General features: G+C 34.2%; 1 long non-coding RNA gene across 2 annotated transcripts; it reads left to right on the top strand.

Annotated features, from left to right (window-relative positions):
• The first annotated feature begins 614 nt into the window (after window positions 1–614).
• Window positions 615–4,514, top strand: LOC115923149. Of its 2 annotated transcripts, none has more exons than XR_004063819.1 (4): window positions 615–935; window positions 2,098–2,194; window positions 2,480–2,746; window positions 3,110–4,514. It is a non-coding gene; the product is annotated as an uncharacterized LOC115923149 (long non-coding RNA). The 2 variants fall into 2 exon arrangements; XR_004063820.1 differs by having other exon boundaries at window positions 3,107–4,514.
• The last annotated feature ends 741 nt before the right edge of the window (window positions 4,515–5,255 follow it).

The following is a 5,255-nucleotide window of genomic DNA, read 5'->3' as shown; positions in this document are numbered from 1 at the left end:
CATGACGTCACACGGCCGTCCTTGACCGGGGGTGCACATCTCACAAAATCGCAGTGCGTGCTATTTGCACCCTCTGGTTGCGTGCGAACTTTGGCAGTACACAATGATCAGATCTATAATCTCCTGTATATTTTTGGTGCAATTCTGTTTTTTTTAAACATTAGATCATGTTAGGTGTACAGAGAAAGCAATACACTGACCAGGAGTGTCAAAGTTAAGGAATTAAAATTATGTTTTTAAAAAAAAGGGAGGGGATCGATCGGAATATTCCTCAAAATGTTGACAATCACGGAAAACAAAATGAATAGGGGCCATAATAACTTGAAACAAAAACAAAACAAAAATTGTTTAAAGGTTATTTATTTTTGTGTTGATAGGCCTATACACAAACAATCATAAGAACACAAGAGTCAACAAAAGAAAAATCTTGACGGACTCGTGCCTTTTGGTCGCTATTATTCTCACGCCTCTGAAACTTATTTCTTTTCATTTGTTTTTAAATCATTGGGGGGGGGGGGGGGGGGTCTAAGAAGATCCGCATATTATGTCTAGATATACAGTTCAAGTTCAAGTTCAAGTTGCAAGTATTATAAAGGCGTGAATTCGTCCCTGTTTTCACGAAGTGACGGTAGTGAGGAAAATCGCATACATTTTCACTTTTGATTTTTTTGCATTTTTGGACATCATTCACTAACATCTTGAACCTCACAAAATTTCAGATCATAATAATGTCTAATTATGTCACTATGACGATGACGTAAACAAGAAAATGCATAGCAAAAGGATTTTCTGTTTTCACGAAGTGACGGCCAAGTACGCGCTTAACAGCCGTCAATTCGTGAAAACATCGTTTGCTCTTTTCCTGCTTTTAATATTTTCACGAAGTGACGGTAGTGAAAATTTCGCAGTTTGGAACAGTCACAGACCATGAAAAGGTGAGTTTTTAAACATTTTTTTAGGGTAAATTAATGTGGTACGCTCTTTTGATTCATTCTAATTCTTTGTAAGCCATAAATATGTCCATGAGCACAGAAATGTGTGAAAAATACACCGCCGTTCCACATTTCGCCCCATATACTTATTTTCATGTAAGTGAATAAAGGAGTGAAGTATCATGTGATCCAAAACTAAAAAGATCAACTTAGACTTAACTAATATGCATCTAGACTAAATAACTTAAGTGGAGAGTCTTTCTTATTTTGCTCCACACCAAATATTAATGCTATAAGGTTCTTTTTATATCTGCTTAAGTTATAAATTTGAACAAAGTTTTACAGAAAGTTGGAGAGTAGATCTAGATCTATAGACTCTAGAGACTAGAGTTTTACTTTTATTTTTTCAGTAATTTACTATTTAGCTAATTATAAATTTGATTTAGAGTCTAGAACTCTAGTTACTCTAGATCATCATTTTATAATTATCAGTTTATGTCAGCCACTACTCATCAATCTAGAATCTAGAGGTGAGTAGATCAGGATCTCGACAAGACTGAGACCTTTCTTGTAAGGCGCGCGTGCCTGGGGTTTAAGAAATTTCAGGGCTCCAAGCCCAAGGCCAACATCAACATGGCCAAGGACAAAGGGAGTTATGAAAATTATCATCATGCTGAGCTGAGATGACCTGGGATGTAGCCCCTCCTGGTTAACTGTTAGTGTTAGGGAATTCAATGATTTGCCTTTCAAGCAAAGAAGGACATGGATGAACATTTAATTAAAAATTGAAAATTAGATACGGTCCTGCCCTGAAAATGAATAAATGGCACCATCCGAAAAAGGAATACTGTTTTTTGAGACTGAAGTAATCATGAGTAGTCTACCTTTTGGGGAACAATGTCCACATGTTTAGCTTAGTTTCTCTCGTTATCTGTACTCTGTGTCTGTTATATTCAAAGGCAGCACTTTACTTTAGTACCCTTGGTCCCTCACCCTATACAAAAATTATTTTAAACAATTGTTCTTGATACCAGCAAATGTTGCCCAACTCCACTTCGTGTTTTAAAGAATTTTCCAAGCAAGCACCATACCAGATGATGTACATGTCTCACTACCTACACTTTAGTGGTAATGAAATTATGATGATGTTTTTGCTTTCACTTAGTTTCAGATGCAGTAGATACAATTTGCACTTATATGAAGGAAGCACTGGGAAAGTACATCTACTTTTCAAGAATGCCACAGGCCAGACACAAATCCAGGTGAGAATAGCTTCATGATCTGTTCAAGAAAATCACACTTTAGCAGCAAAGTACTAAAGCACACTCACTGCCTATGTGCATAGGGGTAGTTGTTGTTTGGTAGGGGCAATTGGAAAATTCTATTTTGGGGTAATAGGGGCAATTGAAAACTTCTGTTTGGGGTCAGTTATGCCTATTAATTAATTTTATGTACAAAAGATAATATTGGATTCATTTCCTTACCTCTGCTTGCAAAAAAATGAAAGAAAATAACGTGTAATTATTTCTTTCATTCTACAAAATTAGATTGGATACAGGGACCGACATGCTGGTAAGATGGGTCCTTGATAATTCACTGAACACAGAGCTGCAGATGTGACTCGGCATAGTGACCTAAGAGTGGGAGCGGTATGGAACCGTTGAAGCAATTCACCGAACACTGTTGAAGCAATTCACCGAACACAGTCAGAGCTGCATGTGTGACTTGGCATGGTGACCCTTAAAGTCTCCTGACGGCTCCGATTGCGATTCTGCATGATGACCCATTGTCTATGCTTGTGAGCGAGTCAAAAGGTATCTTTTTTCCTTCTTGATTGTTTCCCAATAGTTAAAATTTAAGATATTCTTAATTGTTTTTAATGCTTAGGTCTCTTAGTTAAGGGAATGGGTGGTCCTATCGAGGTCAGCATTAATTTTTTTTAAATCCTTATAAAAAAATTCCAATACTAAGGTGATACCACATAAAGTATTTAATTTATTAAGAGACTCTCTAAAATTGGGTACCAAAACTACAAATAATAATTTTGCCCAATCATAATGCACTGTAAAGTTTCCCTTTCATAATTGAAATTCTGATAATGATTTTTTTATTGATTTTGACTTGGACTTTTTTTATTATGATTTTTCTTTCTCTTATTTCCTTTTACTTTCAAGCAGTCTAGATCAAGGATCTTCTCTGCTTCAACCACTATCGCTTGGATGACATTATGTGTGAAGAAACTTGAAGGACTTGTGTTGAAGGGCATGCTTGAGAAACTAGAATCAATTACATTGATTGTTTTGGCAATGCTTCAATGTTTCAAAACCTCAATCTCTCTTTTATACTGTTTGATTTTAAATATTTTGAATATCATAAATAAAGCAAACTCCACTCATAATTGTAATTGTGTGTACTAGTAATTACAATGAAATGGATTGATTATAAAATCAATGAATTGATTTAAAGCAAACTGGTAACATTTTCCATGAGTTCTGAAACAATTAACTGAATGGTCGTACAGGTGTCAGTTTTCTGTTACAGTATTGTAATGAACTCCTGCAAACATAAATCTTTAATATTCAAATGTATAGCTCAGAACTGCTATTTATCAGGTATACCTACCTCGATCAGTAATGCATATTAGAATTTTCGATTCCAGTTCCATGAATCCTCATATTGTATCTTTGTATTGAAAAATTTGTTTATCCATTTTCTTTAAATGTTTGTATTCACAGGGGTTGATGCCTTCATTAGAACATGAATATAAGTTACATTTCAACAATTGGTTTTTCTCTCAAAACACAATGTTGCTAGTTCACATTTAATGTTTTAATTTATAACTTCTATAGTCATTCTCATCATAATTGTATTTGGTACTTCAAACTATCCTATAATGATCATACAATATAATGTTGCTGTTTTGAATTGTATCTGTTTGATGAGAAATGAAATTGTTTAGTCAAATTGATATTTCCATGTTTATCATGCTGATAATAGTTTAGTCAGAGATTACGTGTTTACCTGGGTGAAGACAACCTTTAAGCATTGGTAAACTTTGTAGCGTTTGAGACTGTGTACTAAATTTCATTGAAATACCTTAGAAAGAGATTGTGTAAACTGACTTGGTTCTGATACTCTACTCACAAGATATTTATGAAAAACAGTGATGAACAAAAAGTAACGATGATGATTATATTAGTCATTTTTCCCATTGAAAAACTTCATGATACATGTAGTACATGTTTGTCGAGCATTTTGTATGTCACATGTGGCATTTACTCGCTACGATTGCTGAATAAACATGATAACCAAGTCGTATATAAAGAATTAGATAAAGACATTTTAGCATATTCACAAGTACTGTATAATGAATGAAATAACCTTCGTATTCCGTGGATGTATAACTGATGAGTCTTTTCCACAAAACCCTAAATGTACATTTTAAAATGCAATACAGTATTGATGATAATTGATGATGATATGTTTGGTATGAATTATGTAATATTTTTGAATTTATGCTCCATTTTCCACTTGCTGTTCTGGTTCCAAATGTTTGAATTAAAACTGCTCAGTCAAAATTCATTTTCTGTGTTTATATTGCAGAGTTGAGTAGTTAACTACAGATTATGGTCAATTATCAATACTGAATCTTTTTTCTTCATTCAAAAATATTTCTTAACATATTTGCTTTATTTCCTATCTGATAAAATATATTTAGCTAGGCCCCTCTCTAAAATTTTAGAAATTCCTCATAGTAATAGAGTAGCAAAAGCCCTGATATCACTCGCATGAATTTCAACAAGAAATGGCAGAATTTGTGTGATATTAAGGGGAGATGGAGGGGGTAAAGAGAGAGAGAGAGGGGGAGAGAGAGAGAGAGAGAGGGGAGACTACTTGAACGTGTTCTTAAGTGTAAAGTATATAGTAACTTTAGTGCAATCTTTAGTCCCTTTACATACAATGTACCTGGTAATTAAACCTCAAATAATACATATCCATTTTAGCTTAAGATTAAAGAGAATAGCTTATTAATCATTTTAAAAGCACTTAGTGCCAATATCCATCTGTGCTATTGATAGTTAATTTATTGTGAGCCGTAGCTTCGTGAACAAAAACTGACATCATACATCTAACATCATAATTATACAAAGAAGAAAAGGTGCTCTTATTTTATCCATACATATATTAAACAAGTAATTTTGCCGTATTTCAGTGTCTATCTCATGAAATTGCTTCACACAATAAAAATCCCATATGTTTTATACGCGCTCGGCTACGAGCCGTCACTTCGTGAAAACAAAATACAAGCGTTCTGCGTCAATT

The sequence above is a fragment of the Strongylocentrotus purpuratus genome, unplaced genomic scaffold, assembly GCF_000002235.5.
Source record: "Strongylocentrotus purpuratus isolate Spur 01 unplaced genomic scaffold, Spur_5.0 spur5_scaffold_13, whole genome shotgun sequence".
NCBI lineage: Eukaryota > Metazoa > Echinodermata > Echinoidea > Camarodonta > Strongylocentrotidae > Strongylocentrotus > Strongylocentrotus purpuratus.
Note: the sequence above shows the minus strand (reverse complement) of the source record. Positions and strands in the feature narration are given on the sequence as shown.